Raw genomic sequence first — 21,198 nt, 5'->3', positions numbered from 1 at the left:
ATTTTTTTTTAAAGTTTATTTATTTTGAGAGAGACAGCGAGAGACGGGGGGGGGGGGGGGGAGATGGAGAGAGAGAATCACAAGCAGGTTTCACACTGGCAGCACAGTGCCCAATGCAGGGATCGAACCCATGAACTGTGAGATCCTGACCTGAGCCGAAATCAAGAGTTGGATTCTTAACTGACTGAGCCACTCAGGCACCCTACATGTTCTATTCCTTGACTGTGGTAGTGACTAAACACATATAACTCTGCATACGTCAAAACTCATGTCAATGACACCTCAATAACTTGACTTAAAAAAAATTGGGGTGGGGGCACCTGGGTGTCTCAGTCGGGTGAGTGTCTGAGTTCAGCTCAGGTTCCTGAGTTCAAGTCCTGTATTGGGCTTGCTGCTGTCAGTGCAGAGCCCATTTCAGATCCTCTGTCTCCCTCTCTCTCTGTCTCTCCCCCCCACACCCACTCTCTCTCAAAAATAAACATTAAAAAAAATAAGAAAATAAAAAATTGGGGTGCAAAGCACAAGTCATTCATAGCTTTTCATTAGGCTCCTTGGACACTTGACACTCACTTGACAAAAGTGAGAAATGTGGTTTCACTAGGCCCATATCCATTTTTTTTTTAAGCTTATTTATCTATTTATTTATTTATTTAGAGAGCACACGTGTGCAAACAGGGGAGGGGCAGAGAGAGAGGAAGAGAGAGAGACAGTCACAAGCAGGCTGCCAGGGCAGATCCCGATGTGGGGCTCGAACCCACAAGCCCTGAGATCATGACCCAAGCTGAACCAGAGTCAGACACATAACCGCTTAATGGACTGAGCCACCCAGGAGCCCCATCCGTTTTTTTTTTTTTCCTCCAGGAAATTGGTCCATGTTTCAGTGGTGAACGTTCTAGAAACATTGCTCCAAGTATCTGAAATATGTACTGTTCTGATTGGTGATTACTAAGGCTCACTTTTCTGGCTCTCTCCATGTTCTACTCATCTATGTGGGTTGTCTGGCCCTGAGTATGGGAGATGCCTTCAGTGTCCTGTGTGTGCAATGATGAAGGGTGACTGCTCTCATTTGGAGGCCAGTGGGAGTTAAAAGCTTAATCTGCAAAGACTTCCAGGCTTCTCTGGTCTCTCCTAGCTCTCTGGAAAGCTTATTTGCTCACCATGCAGTAGTTATCAAAACTCACTAACTGGGTGAAAAATTAAAGACTCAACCAACCTTAAAGTTTAGCATAGCCAGAAGATTAGGTCAAATAGTCCCATGTTCAAATCTCTAGCTTTCCTATTTAACTAGCTATGTGACCTTGGAAATAACTAAGTCTCATTTTCCTCATCTTTAAAAACAAAGATGTTTGCATATTTATCCTGCCCCACTCCAAAAGTAAAAGAAAACCTGCAGACAATAAAACAGTTTGGTGGCTTTTTTTTTTTAACATTTATATATTTTTGAGAAACAGAGAGACAGAGCGTGAGCGGGGGAGGGGTAGAGAGAGGGAGACAGAATCTGAAGCATGCTCCAGGCTCTGAGCTGTCAGCATGGAGCCTGACGTGAGGCTCAAACTCACGAACCAAGAGATCATGACCTGAGTCGAAGTCACACGATTAACTGACTGAGCCACCCAGGCACTCCGGTTTTGTTTTTAAATAAAGGAAGAACTAGGATAAAGAGAATGGGGGGTAAATAAGTTAATTACCTGTCAAAACTTAAGAAAAGAATATTTTAACTGACTAAAGTGATTTCAAAGCAGTAGGCCAACTTTGAACACAGAAAGCAGAGGACTAACATTGGAACTTTACAGAAGGATCAAGGGCTGTTAAGTGTATGAGAAAATGATGAAAATGTAAGAAACTAACCACATTAAAGCTTTCACAAAAGGAGGGGCACCTGGATGGCTCAGTAGGCTAAGCGTCCGACTTCAGCTCAGGTCATGATCTCACAGTTTGTGAGCTGGAGTCCCATGTCAGGCTCTGTGTTGACAACTCAGAGCCTGGAGCTTGCTTCAGATTCTGTGTCTCCCTCTCTGTCTCTCCCTACTCACATTCTCTCTCTCTCTCTCTCTCTCAAAAATAAAGAAACATTAAAAAAAAAAATGAAAAAAAAAGTTTTCACAAAAGGAAATGAGAAAAGGGTATGGACTTCTAAACTCATTGTAAGCATCCTTAAACACAGAAAACACTTTATAACATTAAGTCTCATTTGTTTTGCTATTAATACTTCCTGCCTCCCCTGATGTTTCATTTTTATGGAAATGAAATGTTTCTTCTTTTATAGAAACAGAAATGTCCCTTTCCATTCCATCATGGCCTCTGACCATAAATGACTGAATTCAAAGTTTCCTCTCCCTATCATTTCTTGATTCCTATCTTCATTGATCTCTTCCTTCACCACTTTTTTATGGCACTTAGTAAATTAACATCACATAGTTTAGGACTTTAACAATCAATAAATAATTGAGGGTTTAAATGTAAGACATGACTGAAAACTAACTGATCCAGGTGTGTCTCCTCTTGCCAACTAGACTGAAAAATGAGATTCTCCTGATCAGGGGCTGCATTTCACACCTTTAGATACACAGTCTAAAAAAAAAATTTTTTTTTAAATGTTTATTCATTTTTTGAAAGAAAGAGACACAGAGCGCAGGTGGGGGAATGGCAGAGAGCGTGGGGGACACAGAATCTGCAGCAGGGTCCAGGCTCTGAGCTGTCAGCACAGAGCCCAAAGCAGGGCTTGGACTCACAAACCACAAGATCATGACCTGAGCTGAAGTTGGATACTTAACCAACTGAGCCACCCAGGCGCCTCTTAGTTACACAATCTAAAAGGTAATTCAACAACTCTTAAATATATACACAGACGTATATGTGTGTGTGTATATATGCGTATATCCTCCAGAACAAATATCATCACAAAGTACTAGTATTTTAAAGTTCATTTTTTAAATGATTAAAGAAAGCACATGTATTCAATTCAACATGCATTTACTGAGCGCCTACTATGTGTCAAGAGATGAGTAAGAAGTACAAATCTTATTTCTCAAGAAGCTCATGGCCTGGTGGGGAAGAAAAGAAAAAGTCAACAAATATAAAATAAGTGCTATAAAAGAGAAATACATACACAGGTTGCTAAAAGAGCAGCAGCAGTGACTCTAATCTGAAAGTATCCAGAAATACATCTTATGTCATACCTGATCTGATCCCTGAAGACACAAAGGAAATTGTACAAATGAAATGAGGGAAAGCTCGCTAAGCAACCACAGCAAAAACTCTTAGGTACTCAAAAATCAGAATCTAGAGCTTTCCTGTTTACTATATTTTCAGTTCTTCTCCAGAAATCATTGTTCAATTTGAGCACAAATACAAAGCAAAAACATACAGATGGTGATGGGGAACTGTATAAAGAATAGATCAGGCTGACAACATCCAAACCACTTATCAACTTTAGCATCGCAAACAAGGAGAAAATCAGATATTACATGCCTCCTGGTGTGATACAACAGGAAATACACTTCACAACACTATTATTAAATATTCTTACCAAAAAATCTAGCCTGAACATAATCAAGTTTCAACTGTCTGTTACAAACTATCAGTTTAAAGGAAATACAGAAGACAAAGAGGGCCTATTAAGCATTATCGTGGGGGATATAGTTTTAAAAATCCAGAAAACAGAAATTCTTTGGGACACAAAATTCAGTTTCCTCAACAAATACTTCACAAGAAAGAAAAATAAAGAAGAGAAAACTATATATTAAAAGACATTGTATCAACTAAATACAATGTATGGACACTGCTTAAGATTCTAGTTTAAAAAAACTGGTAAAATGTGTAATTAGGGAAATTTGAGTATTGACTGAATATGTGATACTAAGGAATTGTTTACAACTCTAAAGTATAATAATATACTGTACATAAAGTGTACTTCTGTACACATACATACATATACACCCATTAAACCGTTACCACAATCAATATAGGGAACCCATCCATAATCTTAAAAAATTTCCTGTGTCTCTTTATAATTCCTCCCTAACCACTTGATCTGTTTTCCGTCACTATACATTAGTTTGCAATTTCTAGTATTTTACATAAATAGAATCATATAGTATATTCTCCTTCTTTGAGGGAGGTATGATTTCTTTCACTCAACATAATTATTTTGGTAATCATCTATGCTGTTACATGTATCAATAGTCCATTCCTTTGTACTGCAGAACAGTATTCTATTGTGTGAATATATCAAAATTTCTTTTTTTTTTTTAATTTTTTTTCAACGTTTTTTATTTATTTTTGGGACAGAGAGAGACAGAGCATGAACGGGGGAGGGGCAGAGAGAGAGGGAGACACAGAATCGGAAACAGGCTCCAGGCTCTGAGCCATCAGCCCAGAGCCCGACGCGGGGCTTGAACTCACGGACCGCGAGATCCTGACCTGGCTGAAGTCGGACGCTTAACCGACTGTGCCACCCAGGCGCCCCTCAAAATTTCTTTATCCATTCATCTGTTGATGAACATTTGGGTTGCTTCCAATTTGGGCTATTACTAATAAAGCTGCTAAGAATAGTCCTGTACGAGTCTTAGCATGAGCAGGTACTTTCATTTCTCTTGGGTAAATACTTAGGAGTGGAATGATGGTAAGTATATGTTTAACTTTTCAAGAAAGCTGTCAAACTTTTAAAAAATTGTACCATTTTGCATTTCTATCAGCAATAATATGAGAGTAAGGAAGTATTATTAATCATTGTTAATTACTTCTAGTTGAATGGTATTTTATCTTTCTTTGTTGTTTTCTTAAGAGTCTTTTAGAGATACATCTACATACATACATCATACAGATGAAAAGAGATATTTAGGATTTGCACAGAGTACGGGAAAATCACTGAAACAAGGAACGCTGATAATGGCTGAAGCTGGGTAATTGGGATGTTCATTATACCATCCTGTTTCTCTATATGGTTAAATATTTCCATAAGTTAAAAGAAATAGATAAGATACTAGAGTACTTCAACGAGTAAAGCTTATTTGTGGGCTATATATAAATATATATAGCAGTGTTCTGCAATAATATAGTTTAAATGGCATGTCCTTGCTCTTTGGGCTAGAGGTAGTGTTCCCCTCAATGACTGTAGATGCAGTGAACTTTGTCTCAACAAGAGTAATGTGAAAGTAAGGGGAGGGGGGAAAAGAGAGAAACAAAAACAGATGTGGGCAGGAAGTCTGGGTCCTGTCCCTCCCTCTCTAACTCCATATCCCTGGATTTGGGAACAGAAGAAGTGTGTCGCATAAAAGGGGGAAATAAACATGAATAAAAGTTATCTCTCTCACATTAAAATATCCCAAGAAACACTGAATGCTTCTACAAAGGTGAACCACAAAGGTGGAGAACAGTAGAGAAATTTTTTACTTTATGCTCTCTTTATACAAAATTTTGCATTTCATACAAGTATTACTTTTAAAATAAGTCAAATTTAAAAAATCACCAGTAATTCAACCACCAATACTATTCTGGTGCTTTTCCTGCCAAGCAGCTTAGTTTTATATACTGCATTATGTCATCAACATTTTATTTTCCTACATATTAGAAAGTCTTTTGAAAACGATTTAAATGTATATTATTTTATCACATGAATTTTTGCTTTTACAGAAAATACTTTGGTGGATATAAATATAAATATATTTGTACAAAATAGATTACTTCCTCTAGACAATCAAATGAGTGGGTCAAAAAATACGATTATAGAGCTCTTGAAATACATGATAAAAATATTTCATATAATGTGACTGGGATAGTGGTTACTCAAAAAATCATTTAAAATGAGATTCAAAAGAGAGATGTACACATGTACCTTAAAATGATGCATATGCATCAATGATTCCTACTTTGGGTTTCTTTCAAGTGGCCCAAGAACTAATGACACTCACAAAGCATTATCAGTATAAAATTCTAAATTGTTATGGTTTTACTTCATTTATCTTTAGCTTTCTAACCTACACCCAAGTTGATATGAAGTTTTTGAGTCACTTGCCTTCATGTAGTCTATCTAAACCATTCCAATTAGTTTTCACAGAAACAATGTTTTTAAACTCCTGTTTTAAACTTCAGCATATTTACTAAGCTGGGCAACCGTGTAAGCCTGGCAAATGGGCAGATGGACAATCGGCACCCCCGATGACAGAAGATTCTGTATTATCAATTTCTGCCTTTACAAATTTGGCAGATGTTATAGAAGATCATGTTTTAGTTTGCATGTGAAAGCAGTAGTATGCACTTGTACTTTTCTTAGGTGATTAAACTGAAAGGACGAGGCAGTATGTCATAACAGGGAAACATAAGTCCTAGAGTCAGACTTCCTGGGTTTGAGTCCTGCCTGAACCACTTATTAGTTACACGATCTTAGGCAAATTACTTAGCATCCTATTTTCGGAGTGGTGCTGTGAGGATTAAATAAAATAATCCACTTGCCACGATGTCTGGCACATGGTTAATCGCTCTATAAATGTTAGCTATCATTAAGTTATATATACATAGACATCACCGATGAAGCAAGTTGTCTTTCGTATAAGAAACATGCTTTATGGTGTCAGCAAACTTTAATACCAGTTCCTACCTGTATTATAGGTTTCTGTGTCTGCGTACATGTAGCATAGGAAAAAAATAAACATGAGACCAAAAGGACAAAAATTCTTTATTAAGAGTATTACAGTTGAATCCTTTTTTCCTGTTTATTTTTTTACGGTATTAAGGTTGAATCATTTTCTTCAGCTTATTTTTCTGTATCAATTTTCTACAGTAAAAAACTGTATATTTTATTTTATTTACTTATTTATTTATTTATTTTTAAAGTTTATTTATTTTTGACAGAGACAGAGTGTGAGCATGAGCTGGGGAGGGGCAGAGAGAGACGGAGACACAGAATCCGAAGCAGGCTCCAGGCTCCAAGCTGTCAGCACAGAGCCTGACGCGGGGCTTGAACTCATGAACTGTGAGATCATGACCTGGGCCAAAGTCGGACGGTTAACTGACTGAGCCACACAGGCGCCCCTAAAGATCTGTATATTTTAAATAAAAGAATTAAGTTTATTTCTTAACATAAGACAATACCTTAATAAGAAGTGATAAATTAGTTTCTTAAGCCTTAAAACACATGTCTTTGTTATGTAAAGGAACACAAAAGAATTGTAAAATTATAAAATTCAGTGACCTGAATCACTTCAAAGTTGATGAATTTTGGTGTTATATATAGCTACATTATGGCAACTAGTAGTTTCCTGCCTCATTTCTGCTCATACCCTTAAACTTCCCAACTTTTCCTCTTATAAAATTCTCACCTTCACAATATTCATAGTGGGAGAAACACAGAAAAGCCATTATAATAAAGTATATTAAGCATGGCAATTATCTCCAATGACTTATCAAATAGTTTAAGGGGAAAAACTGCTGAGCTAAATTAAATTATTAAATAGAAAAAAGTGGCTTAGGGGAGCCTGGGTGGATCAGCAGTTAAGGATCTGACTTCAGCTCAGGTCATTATCTCACAGTTCATGGGTTCGAGTCCTCTCTCTCTCACTCTGCCTCTTCTCCGTGTGTGCACTAAGTATTTTTTTTATTTTGAGAGAGCGAGAGAGCGAGCACACAGTTGGAAAGGGTCAGAAAGAAGGAGGGACAGAATCCCAAGCAGGCTCTGTGCCATCAGCGCAGAGCCCAAAGCAGGGCTTGAACTCATGAACTGTGGGATCATAACCTGAGCTGAGATCAAGAGTCTGAGGCTTAAGTTACTGTGCCACCCAGCTGCCCCTTAAAGCAAGTATGTTTAAAGAATCATTTTAGGGGCGCCTGGGTGGCTGAGTCGGTTAAGCATCCGACTTCAGCTCAGGTCATGATCTCAAGGTTCATGAGTTTGAGCCCTGCGTTGGGCTCTGTGCTGACAGCTCAGAGCCTGCAGCCTGCTAAGGATTCTGTGTACAACCCGCCTCTCTGCCCCTCCCCACTCGCACTCTGTCTCTCTCTCAAAAATAAATAACATTAAAAAAAAATTAAAAAAAAAAAAAGAAAAAAGAATCATTTTATAGAGTAACAACAGCTTCTAGTCCAAAAGGACTCACCCAATGATTCTCAATGAAGAGTTTCACTAAATTTTAATGTGTAAAATTTATTTTCATAACTATTACAGGGGTGTCCAAAACAAATGTTGGGCTGAACAGATTATGTGACCTAGTGTACAGCAGTCACAACTTATCATAAGAACTAAACACATGTACTTTAATATCAAGCCAGATTCCAAAAAAAAAATTCCATGATTTCTTAAAGGCACATTTGGACAAGGCAGGTGGAGTGGCTTATAAAGACTGCAGACACTTGTACTCAAAAAGTGACAAAGTGAATGGCATGTTCACTAGTACACTGGTAGAAAAATGATACATTCTGTTGATTAGTTTTGTTTGGAGCCTTTTAATCCCTTCTAGATTCTAATCTGATTGAGGGTTAACATTTTGAAAGAATGTCTCAATTACATAGGGCATGGATTGGTGGGTAGGAGGTGAAGAACAATGGAGAAGAAGAAAAAGAAGCACAGAAATAAATATAGGCAGTACTTATTTACGCACCACCCAGGGAAATGGTGCCCCATCAAATTACCTGGATGTCTAATGCACTTGCTAGGTTTCTTCCTATTGAGGAAATGGATTTACCAAGTTATCAGAGCCTGATTTAAATACTCAAATCATGAAACTAAGTACCCTTGTTCTGATTCCATGTTCAGAACAACACAAAACCCCTAGGACCCAGAATAAATCCTAAAGGCTTTTTATTTGCTGCATTGATGATTTATCACACCATCTTCTATTAACTCAGTCTGCCATGCATGGAAGGTTGGTTTGAGAAACAACATCAAATTCAGGAAGGCAGATCAAGCATGAATATACAGATTTCTGCAGATTCAATGGATACAAGATGATAATATATCATTTCAGTCAATTAGACCAAACTGAATTCCAGTTCTCTTATGACTGAGTTACCCTGAAACGAAAATTTAAAAATTGATGCTAAGTGGGAATTACCATTCCCACCACCTCATCCTTATTTTTATTAAGTCCACTGAGTAGTCTACATTAAGGGATTGGTATTAATAATGAGAAAAGGAAGTTAGCTAAATTCTGATTACTTGGTGGCTATTTATCATCATCTTTACCAATAGTTCTGGACCCACAGACTTATTTTTTTCAATGCCTTATAACTGGAAAGTGGGCATGTGGGGGGAGGTAGGTGCAGAAAAGTATGCTACCACTTACATAAAGACTAAATGCGTCGGGGCACCTGGGTAGCTCAGTTGGTTAAGCTTCCAACTTCGGCTCAGGTCATGATCTCACTGTTCGCGAGTTCGAGCCCCGTGTCTGGCCCTGTGCTGACAACTCAGAGCCTGGAGCCTGCTTCAGGTTCTGTGTCTCCCTCTCTCTTGGCCCCTCCCCTGCTCACACTGTGTCTGTCTCTCTGTCAAAAATAAATAAACATTAAAAAATTAAAAAACAAAAAGACTAAATGTGTACATGAGTGATTGCCTGTATATTCCTTGAACTTCCTTTGAAAGGATACACAAGAAAATGGGGACAAAAGTCACTTCTAGAGAGAGGATAGGTGTAGCTGGGGGATGAAGTGAGAAGGAGACTTTTTCCTTTCGGGCTTTTGGATTTTGTATCAAATGTAAGTTGTTTTTTTTTTTTTTAAGTTTTTTTTTTTTTTAGAGAGAGGGGGGGAGGGGGGGGGGGGGGGGGGGGGGGGGGGGGGGAGAGGGGAAGGGACAGGCAGGGAGAGAAAGGATCCCAACCAGGCTCCATGTTGTCAGAGCTGAACCCGATGTGGGGCTCGAACTCATAAACAATGAGATCATGACCTGAGAAGAAACCAAGAGTCTGCTGCTTAACTAACTGAGCCACCCAGGTGCCCCAAATGCAAGTATTATTTTTTAACTAAGTTAAAATGTATTGTTAATGGGACTCCTGGCTGGGGCTGGCTCAGTCGATAGAGCATGTGACTCTTGATCTCAGGGTTGAGTCTGAGGCCCACGTTGAGGGTAGACATTACTTAAAAATAAAATCTTTATCCACCTCCCCTCCCCATAGACTCTTAACTACAGAGAACAAACTGAGGGTTGCTGGAGGGCAGGTGGGTGAGGGGATGGGTTAAATGGGTGATGGGCATTAAGGAGGGCACTTGTGATGAGCACTGGGTGTTGCATGTAAGTGAAGAATCACTAAATTCTATACCTGAAACTAATATTACATTGTAATTTAAATAAAAACATGAAAAGAAAATATTTTTAAAAAATAATAAAATGTATTGATAATATAATATACATCTCTTCTTCAATGGCTACCAAACACATGAATCTTTAGGAAGACTTAGGGTTTCCAAAGCCAAGTAGATGATTATCTTAGCATGTTTTGGTGAATAGCTCTCTTCTCCCTCTTAGAATATTCCAGCTTTTTCTGGAAATATTCATAGGGAAGAAAAATAATCCTTTCTAATTGTCTTCTTAAACTCAGAAATTTTTATAAACATATATAAAACAATGTCACCTTAAGGATCCTTTCTGACCCCTTGTTTAGCTACTAAATGTATTTCTGATGCTTTCAAGATAGACTATGTATGAAAAGATATTGCAATAAGACATACAACTCCAAAAAAGACCAGCTAACATAAGCTAACTTTAATGTTCTATCTTCATGATTTGGACTAAGGTTACAAATCTGTAACACTTGTGCCTAATTTTGAAGTAAACAGGGTAAGTACTCCCTAAGACTTTACAAATAAGGGTAGACTGCCCTTTAAGAATTAAACAAAGAAATCAACAAAAGATGATGCTAGAGCCCTTTTATAACAATGGTTCTTAATCTTTCTTACACTCCAACATGTGCAAGGATTACCACACATCCCTCCCTGTCCATTACAGTGGTTTGTTATCACTATGTCTCCTGGGCTGAAATTAGAATATATACTGAAATCTGAAAATGCCCCCATCTCTTAGAGGTATAATGAAACTCAGGTCCAAAACTGAACTGTAACCAAATTTAATGTATTAACCGCATTAAAAAAAAAAAATCGCTCCTCTCAATGATTCTCAACTCTGAACTCAAACCTCCAACTGCCTGTGAGCAGCTCCATATGGATGTCAATTCTATAGTCAACTATTCTTGAACTTAACATATTGAAAATAGAGCCCTTAATATCCACCCTCTCAAATCTGATCCTCTCAACTGTTCCTTTTATTTTCTTTTTTCAAATTTTTATTTAATTCTAATTAGTTAATATATAGTGTACTATTGGTTTCAGTGCCCTCCGTAATGCCCATCACATTCAACTGTTCCTAATCAAATAAAATGAACCATCATCATCCTCCCAGTTGCTGAAAGCCCCAAAGACTCATTCTTATTTTCTCTTTCATAAATTCCCTACTTCGAATCCACTGATTCTGCCTTTATAACATATTCCCAAACTATTTCATTTCTCTTCATTTTTGTAAGCATTATCCTAGACAAAACCACCATCATCTCTCCCTTGGACTATATCTGTTTGCTCCTAAATGCTCCAGCCACATTGGTCTTTTGTCCTTAAACATGCCACGGTCATTTCCATCTTGTGGCCAAACCATTCCTTCTGCTTAAAATATGCCTCCCATATACTCTCAGGGCTACTGCCTCTCAAATCAAATGTTACTCACCCAAAAGGATTTCCTGACCACCCAATCAAAAATAACACCAACTTGGGGTCTATTCTCTATGCCAGTACCTTGTATCTATCCCTCTCCATAGCACTCATCACTATTTGAAGCAAGCTTATTTGCTTATTGTCCACATCCTCCCACTAAATTGTGAGCTCCATGAAAGCAGGAATCACGTTCACTATCTAGAATAGTGCCTGGCATATAGTGAATCGGTGCTTAATGAACAGCTGCTGAATGAAGGAAGCTATCTAAAAAAAGACCATGAAAGATAATGGTAGGCTGGGAGGAGTCACAAAATATTTAAAAATGTCAAGGGGAGAGTGCCTAACTGTGGTAAACATTAAAACCGTGCCATGACATTCCAATTCTCCTTTCAGATACATGATTGGTTTACACTTGCCCATCATCTTGAAGCTAGGTAATGGTCATATGACTTGCTCTTGCCAGTGAAATAAAGAGCCACTTTGTGTGATTCACTTCTATTACCATCCCTCTATTATGGCAAGCAGCAACAGGACAGAGAGTAAAGTTCCATCTGTCCATATTCCTTAACAAGGACAACATAGAGCAGAGCCCCCAGATAACTCACATGTAAGATGAATCAAGGAGAAGTAAACCTTTGTTATTTGAAGCCACTGAGATTTGGGGGTTGTTACTGTAAAACAGCCCATCCAGACTGATAAACCATCTAAACAATGCTGTGGGCACAGAATAATGTGGTCAGTCACACTAAGTAGTCAAGTGATGCCACTAAATATACATAAATAATTTCCTTCTAATTATTAGTTTCCAAATAGGTCTGCCAACAAGAAGAGAAAAAAATATTTATGTGGAGTTTAAGAATTCTTGTTCCGGGGCACCTGGGTGGCTCAGTTGGTTGAGCGTCCAACTTCGGCTCAGGTCATGATCTCCCGGTTTGTGAGTTCGAGCCCCACGTCAGGCTTTGTGCTGACAGCTCAGAGCCTGAAGCCTGCTTCAGATTCTGTCTCCCTCTCTCTCTGCCCCTCCCCACTTGTGCTCTATCTCTCAAAAAATGAATGTAAAAAAAAATTAAAAAAAAAAAAAAAAAAAAGAATTCTTGTTCCTGATACTATTTTTCAGTAAATATTCCCCCAAATAATGAATGTCACCCTGTACAGGCATACCTACCAGCCTTTTCTTACCTGGAAACATACTTCCTAGGTGAGAATAACCCAGCTTGTTGTTTCATTATTATCTACCCCAACTATTCAAATAACTAAATAGTTACTCAGTCCAGGTCACTGTGGAGGAAACAGACTAGAAAAGTAGATTGGATAAAATGCAGAAATCCCTCGATACTGGGTTAGGAACCTGGACTTAATTTTGTAGACAAAACAGACTTACTGAGAAGCTTTGTGTATGAATCACATAATTAAAAACTATTCTTGGGGCACCTGGCTGGCTCAGTCAGTACAGCATGCAGCTCTTGATCTTGGGGTCATGAGTTTGAGCCGCACGATGGTGTAGCAATTACTTAAAATTCTTTTAACTTTTCTTCAAGATTATTAAAATTTAAAAAAAAATTTTTTTTAACGTTTATTTATTTTTGAGACAGAGAGAGACAGAGCATGAACAGGGGAGGGGCAGAGAGAGGGAGACACAGAATATGAAACAGGCTCCAGGCTCTGAGCTGTCAGCACAGAGCCCGACGCGGGGCTCAAACTCACGGACCGCGAGATCATGACCTGAGCCGAAGTTGGCCGCCCAACCAACTGAGCCACCCAGGCGCCCCAAAAATTTTTAAAAATTGTTTATTCAATTTTGAGAGAGAGAGAGAGAGACAGAGAGAGAAAGAGACAGAGACAGGCATGAGCCAGGGAGGGGCAGAGAGAGGGAGACAGAATCTGAAGCAGACTCCAGGCTCTGCGTGGTCAGCACAGAGCCCAACGCAGGGCTCAAACCTACAAACTGTGAGATTATGACCTGAGCCAAAGTTGGACGCTTAACCCACCCCTCTTGAAGATTATTCTATATGAGTAAGAATTAAGATGACTGGAACAGAAATGCCAAGAGTACTAATTTCCAACAGCTGTGCCATGAATCCTCTATGAATGAGAGGACAAATTTTAATCAATCTATTGATTTATTTTGGCTACAACATTAAACATACTGTTACTGGTGATATTAAGTGGTGTAAGGAATAAGCAAGGCATAGGTTTTTGCAAATAAGAGTAAAAGGCACACTCAAAAGTCAAGCTGGCACTAAAGTAAGATCTGGTAATGGACAAAACTACATTTATTGAGTATGAAGGGCAATCAGGGCAGTAATTACTTAATAGTTCTGAAAGGTAACCAAGTGAACAGTGGATGCTTTACCACCACTTGCAGGTATTTTTACATTCTAGGAAAGACTAGGTTGTAATCCTGTTGGTTTGTTGGAGTTCTTTCAAGATACTCAGAATATCTGTGCAGTCCTCCTCAACACCAGTCCATTCCTTCCTTCCTTCAGCAAATACTAAGTACATGTTACAGGCTAACTACCATTCCTGGCACTAAGGAAACATCAGTCAACAATGATCCCTGCCCTCCTGAAGCTTATATGCTAGTGGCACTTAAATTCTGTTCTAAAATTTCTTCCCCAATCCTATTACATGGGAGTAGCTTTTACAAATGCCTTTGGGAGGTATCATCTAATTAATGCACACTAAGATGTGAAAGACATCTTAGAATGTCTTTAGAATAGTCTCAGCAGAGGCAATTACCCTTGAAAAGTAAATACTTCACAGATTCACAGACTCTTAGAGTTGGAAAGGACCTTGGAGATAATTTCAATTTACAAATGAGATTACAGGATCTGCCCAAGAACACTCAGTCACCAGCAGGAGAGAGAAGCTTAGAACTGTGACTTGCAGTGTTAATGCCTTTCCCATAGAACACCAAGCTGCCTGTTTTAAGATTAGTGAGAAGAGATGCTAGCATGGGCATTCCTGGATGACTGTTCAAGGCAAAAAGAATTTGAGGCAGTGTGTAAAATTGAAAGAGAGAGGGGTGCTTGGGTGCCTCAGTTGGTTAAGTGTCTGATTTCGGCTCAGGTCATGATCTTGCAGTTCGTGAGTGAGTGAGTTCTAGCCCCGCGTCGGGCTCTGTGCTGACAGCTCAGAGCCTGAAGCCTGCTTCGGATTCTGTATCTCCCTTTCTCTCTGACCCTCGCTTATTCACACAGTCTCTGTCTCTCTCTCTCTCTCTCAAGAGTAAGCATAAACAGGGGTGCCTGGGTAGCTCAGTTAAGCATCTGACTTCAGCTCAGGTCATGATCTCACGGTTCATGAGTTTGAGCCTGCATTGGGCTCTGTGCTGACAGCTCAGAGCCTGGAGCCTGCTTCAGATTCTGTGTCTCCCTCTCTCTCTGCCCCTCTCCCACTCTCATTCTGTCTCTCTCTCTCAAAAATAAATAAACATTAAAAAAAAAAAGTAAAAATAAACATTAAAAAAGTATTCTTAAAAATTGGAAGAGATTGAGGTGGTCAAGGGGAAGCAAACTAGGGGTACTTTCAGAAGACTCTTTCTCCCATCTCTACCTTCATTATGTCCCAAGAACAAAGATGGGAATACAAAACTAATGGATATTAGAGAAGATACTCGGACATAAGCACAGAGTAGTAAACACAGCATTTGAATCCAGCAAAGTCAAACTATATCTTATCCAATTTGAAAAGTGTATGTTGCCAGTAAAAGCACCATTTGTATTAGTTTTAAGCTTTTTAAAAAAAATTATTTCCCTAAAATACATTTTCCAGAAAGCACTAAACTGTTATAGATCAACAAGTATAATGACTCATAAAACAGTAATGTAATATTGAGTGGGTTGATGTTATCAGGCACTGGGCAAGCATTTTTTAAAAATTTTTTACTTTATTTTGAGAGAGAGAGGGATAGAGAGTATCCCAAGCAGGTTCCACACTTCTCAGCACAGAGCCCAATGCAGGGCGTGATCTCAAGACTGAGAGATCATGACTTAAGCCAAAATCAAGAGTTGGACACTTAACCAAGCCACCTGGGCACCTCTAGGCAAGCATTTTTAAAAATTTATTTATTTATTTATGTTTTATCTTTTATATTTGAGAGAGAGAGAGAGAGAGAGCGAGCGAGCAGGGGAGGGCCAGAGAGATGGAGACAGAATCTGAAGCAGGCTCTAGGCTCTGAGCTGTCAGCACAGAGCCCAACACAGCGCTCGAACTCATGAGCAGTGAGATCATGACCTGACTTCAGCTGAAGTCGGACGCCTAACTGACTGAGCCACCTAGGTGCCCCTGGGCAAGCATAAAAAAAATACATACATACATACATACATATATATATATATGTATGTGTTTTTTTTTTTTTTTTTTTTGAGAGAGAGACAGTGAGAGCTAGAGCAGGGGAGGGGCAGAGAGAGGGAGACATATAATCCAAAGCAGGCTCCAGGATTGCAGCTGTCGGCACAGAGCCTGATGTGGGGCTCGAATTCATGAACTGTGAGATCATGACCTGAGCGGGAGCCAGAAGTCGGACCTCAACTGACTGAGCCACCCAGGTGCCCCTGGGCAAGGATTTTTAAAGATAATTCTTCCTCCTCCAGAAAAGAGTTATACTCACCTCTTGCTTATAAACTGTACCAATCTATACATTCAAAAGTCCCAAGTAGTCCTTTAATCTCTCAAAGACTCATGACCAACAAACCTGAGCCTTATTTAATATTCTAACAGAAAGTAAATTATTAAAAAACTTTTCAAGAAGAGGAAAAATGAAAACTTGCTAGGAACTGAAAAATAAGCTTAGCACAAAAAAAACAAAAGGTAAAAAACAAAAACAAAAACAAAGATAACAAAAAAAAAAAAACAAAGAAAGACTATTATTGTTAAGAGTTTTAGGAAGAATGTAAGCTGATAGGCAGCAAAGGTCCTTATTAAAATCTCTTTATGGGTCTCTGTGATGGCAGTTTACATACCTAAGATGGATATTGTTATGAGAATCCCCTGCCCCCCCCCCCAAATTATTATGAGAAACCGATTTATTTCAGTAGCCCTGCCATTCTTTTAGCTTCCTAGGTTTAAAACCTTGGAGATACCATTGACTTTTACCCCTATTGATTTCTATAGTTAATCAGTCATCATATTCTATTTCTTCCTTCAAAGTGTTTCTCTGGAATATAAGCAAAATTCCCAATTTCAAAAGAACACACACACACCAAAAAAGATTGTGACCATTAAAAAGAGCATTTTTCAAGGAATGGGAAATACTCATGACATGCTGAGTCAAACAAATAAACACACCAAACAATAAAAGCCCACAGGGAGAAAAATGTATAGTCCTAGTTTTTAAAAGATTTGAAAAAAAGATTTGAAAAAAACCACCACATGAAAATGCTTAACAGTTGTTGTTTCTGCCTGGGGTAGGGAGTGGGAGGGTTATAAGTGCTTTTAATTTTTCACTCTCTACATGTCCAAAATTTCCTATAATGAACATGCATTATTTTCAGTGAACACACATTATTTTCAAACTTAGGAAAAATTGTTATTTAAATAATTGTCTCATTTTATCACTGCTTGTCATTCTCATTGCCCTCATCCTATTTCCTTACAATCTCCCCCTTCTTTGAGGACTCCAACAAGAGCCTCCTTCTTGAGGTCTCTGAGCCAGCTTCCCCCAGCTTTAATATTGTTTGTACTCATGCTCCTAAAATTCATCATTCATACTTATTTTACAGCACATGGAAGCAGAAGCTGGCCATATAAACAACCAACTCACAACAGGGTCTCAACCTCAGCACCGCTGACATTTTGACATTTGGGGTAATTATTTCTTTTTTTTTTTTTTTTTAAATTTTTTTTTTTTAACGTTTATTATTTTTGGGACAGAGAGAGACAGAGCATGAACGGGGGAGGGGCAGAGAGAGAGGGAGACACAGAATCGGAAACAGGCTCCAGGCTCCGAGCCATCAGCCCAGAGCCTGATGCGGGGCTCGAACTCACGGAGTGCGAGATCGTGACCTGGCTGAACTCGGACGCTTAACCGACTGCGCCACCCAGGCGCCCCTTGGGGTAATTATTTCTAATGGAGGGGCTGTCCTATCGTAAGATGCTTAGCAGCAGAACTCATGGCCTCTGTCAACTATATACTAGTTAGCACCTCTCCCCATTCCAGCCATGACACTGCCAAATGTCCCAAAGCAGGCAAAATTGTCCCCAGTTGAGAGCCATTGATATAAGTTTCAAAACTTCCAAAATCATCTCTCTGTGTATATACATATACGTTAAACTTAAACTTCTCTGCCATATGTGTCTTATACAACACTCCTCAGTCCTGCCCACATAATCTCATTTTTCTCAATAGGAACTTTCCAAATAGATCAGGTTCGCTGTTCTCAAGAAAAATCATTTTTATTCTCACTTCCAAGTCTTTTTTTTTTTCCTTCCAAGATTTTATTTAAATTCAAGTTAGTTAACATATAGTTTAACACTGGTTTCAGGAGCAGAATTTAGTGATTCACCACTTACATACAACACCCAGTGCTCATCACAAGTGCCCTCCTTTATACTCATCATCACCCATTATCCCATTCCCTCACCAACTCTCACTTTGTTCTCTATGGTTAAAAGTCTCTTATGGTTTGCCTCCCTCTCTGATTTTCATCTTATTTTATTTTTCCTTCCCTTCCCTCATGTTCATCTGCTTTCTTAAATTGCACATGAGTGAAATCACATGGTATTGGTCTTTTTTGGACTTATTTCTCTTAGCATTATACACTCTAGCTCTATCCACATGGTTGCAAATTTGCCATCATTCTTTTTGATGGCTGAGTAATGTTCCATTATATAAATAGATAGATGAGATACAGATATATAGATAGATATATGATATAGATATATATCGATTTATCAGTCAATGGACATCCTCTTTATGCATTCATCAGTCAATGGACATTTGGACTCTTTCCATAATTTGGCCATTGTCGATAATGTTGCTATAAACATTGGAGTGCATGTGCCCCTTTGAATCAGTATTTTTTTATCCTTTTCACTTCCAAGTCTTTGAACACACTGTTTCCTCACTAAAATTCCCCATTCACACTTCTATTCAATGCCCTAGATCCATCCTTTATGTGTTGGTTCTCTGCAGAAGCATTACCGATCAGCCCAGTTCAGTTCACCATACACCCTCTGTACTAAAGAAGAGTATTTTATATTGTTGTTGTTAATCTCACATCCCAAACTAAGGTTTGTTGCCCTGGCACATTTCTTTTGTATAACCAACTGTACCTAACACTGCTGGGCATAGAGACAATCAAAAGCTTGATAAGTGATGAATGAAATTTAACTGCTCTGCTGTAAATCACCACAAACGGCTGATTTCTTATGAAATGATTTTTTTTTTGAACCTTTATTTCTTGTCATGGAGCTGCAAGTATAATCATTCCAAGAACAGAGTAACCACTCAATTAAATTCTCAGAATAAAAATATATAAAGGTATATTTTAAAGAGTATGTAGGTTTCAAACTGTTGTTCTCTACACTTTCAGGACATGATACAAAGGAACTAACATTATAAACTATGGCACAAACATGAACTTTATGAACTCCATTTATCTTAAAATATCCAACGGAATTTTTGCTCAGTACGCAAAACTTACATACGGTCAACAAAAGCAGAGAGCTGAATTTAATAGTGTGTGAATGCATATATACACAAACACACTTCACATATTTTATACCCTCAGTTAAGAGAAGTAAATGAAAGAGCTTTGTAAACTAAAAAAAGCCATATATAAAGGAGGCAGTAAAGAAGCATAGGTAAAAGCACGAAGCCAGCCTGCTTAGGTCCCAAACGTATTAGCTGTGTAACCTAGTACAAGTTGCTCAACTTTTCTGAGTCTCAGTTTCCTCTTTGTCAAAATGGGGATAATAATAGTACCCATCACAAAGCAAAGCTCTCAAACAGTGCTTAACACCCAGAAGGCCCAAAATAAATATTTATCATCGCTAACACTACAGTGCTAGTTATTAGCCCAGTAAAAGCCTCAACGTATAAAATTCTGATTCAAGTCTGAAGCAGGTTCAAACAAAAACAAAAAAACCCAGAATAAACTATTTACACAAGTTGAAGCTATGAGGTGGTCTAGTTTCTCAGATTTTTTGCTAATGCTAAACTGGTAATTACACACCTAATTTTTGTTACTGTTTTTTTTTTCTTTTAATCTGTAAAGAAACTGACATAGACACCTCTGTTTTCAAAGAACTTTACAAGCCACAAGAAAACAACTGAACTCTTTGTTATCTCCATATTTACGCCAATTTAAGAGCGTGGTAAAAGCCTAGGTACTGTTACAGAACAACTTTTCAGCAAGTACAATGAGGTTTTTAAAGTTGCAATCAGCAATTCGTATGCAGTTATGTCAAGTTTCTGTCCTGCTAAACAAAAGCTTATCTGTCAGGGAACCAAGGACCCGTCAGAATATAAGGAAATACCAAGGCCCGGCCTAGGCGGCTCGGGAAAACCAGCCCTCAAACAGATCGCCGCAGACGTTCCGTCCTTCCCCCTCCCCGGCGTGCAGATGTCGGCTCCACCCGCAGATAAATAAGTGACAGCTGGTCGCGTCCACGCCTCTCCCGGCCCGGCCCCGCGGCGACCCCCAGTCGGCTTCCCGCGCCCGCGGTCCTGACCCTCCCCGCAGCGGCCGGTCAGGGGCTACTCGCGGGAAACGGAGGTCTCGCCGCCCCGCCCTTCCCCACCCTCCGACCCCGCAGCCCCGCCGCCGACGGGCTCCGCCGAGCGGAGGCCGCCGCCGGGCCTGCAGGTGGGCCCAGGGCGCGGCCGGACCGGAGGAGACGCACGGCCTCTGCACGGCAGCTGCGGGCGCCGGGCTCGCACAGGCCCGGCCATCACTTACCGGCGCCTCATGGTACCGCGGCACCTCAGCCCTGCCCCGGCGCTGACGAGCTGCGCCCGCAACCTAGACCGTCCCTCGGCTCCCGGGCCGAGCCCCACTCTGAGCCATTCAAACGCGGCCGCGCGCGCGGCCCGCCGGGATAGCTCCCCCTTGACGCTTCTCCCAGGCTCCGCCCAACGCTGGCTCGGCCCCCCCCTCAGGTCGCGCAGGACTGGAGGGAGGAGGGAAGAGGACGTGTGCCCATAGTGCCCCCTGGTGGCCACGCGCACGCCCGGTAGTCTTGGCTATGGCGCGGCAATCAAGCTCTAGGAACTGAGGGTGGACAAAAGTCAAAGAATGACCCTGTGCTAGTGACAGTCTGGTGGGGGAGACTGCCTTAAGTGTTGTCCCAGGAGAGGAAAACATCCGCTATAAAAGTATGGTGCAAGGAGAGATTTATTCCTTCACTCGCATTTAAAGGTACTAAGGCAAAGTATTTAAAAAGCATGGACTCTGGAGCTATGTGACCTTGCACAAGTCATAAAAATTCTCGTGTGCTTTGGTTTGCCCATCTGTAAAATGGGGATTATAATAGTATCTGTCTCATAGTTGTGAGGATTAAATG

General features: G+C 39.7%; 1 protein-coding gene across 3 annotated transcripts in view; it reads right to left on the bottom strand.

Annotated features, from left to right (window-relative positions):
- Positions 1-21,198, bottom strand: part of KATNBL1 (katanin regulatory subunit B1 like 1) — a 60,783-nt gene that overhangs the window by 27,607 nt on the left and 11,978 nt on the right. Inside the window, exon 1 of one of the 3 annotated variants that reach the window (XM_040492197.1) lies at positions 20,595-20,741. The exons of the other annotated variants lie outside the window; for them this stretch is intronic. The gene's annotated coding sequence lies outside the window, so the exon portion shown is untranslated. Of the gene's footprint in view, positions 1-20,594; positions 20,742-21,198 lie in introns of those variants that run through there. 3 annotated transcript variants of the gene reach the window in all.

This window comes from Herpailurus yagouaroundi, unplaced genomic scaffold, assembly GCF_014898765.1.
Source record: "Herpailurus yagouaroundi ecotype Mexico unplaced genomic scaffold, PumYag 184, whole genome shotgun sequence".
NCBI lineage: Eukaryota > Metazoa > Chordata > Mammalia > Carnivora > Felidae > Herpailurus > Herpailurus yagouaroundi.
Note: the sequence above shows the minus strand (reverse complement) of the source record. Positions and strands in the feature narration are given on the sequence as shown.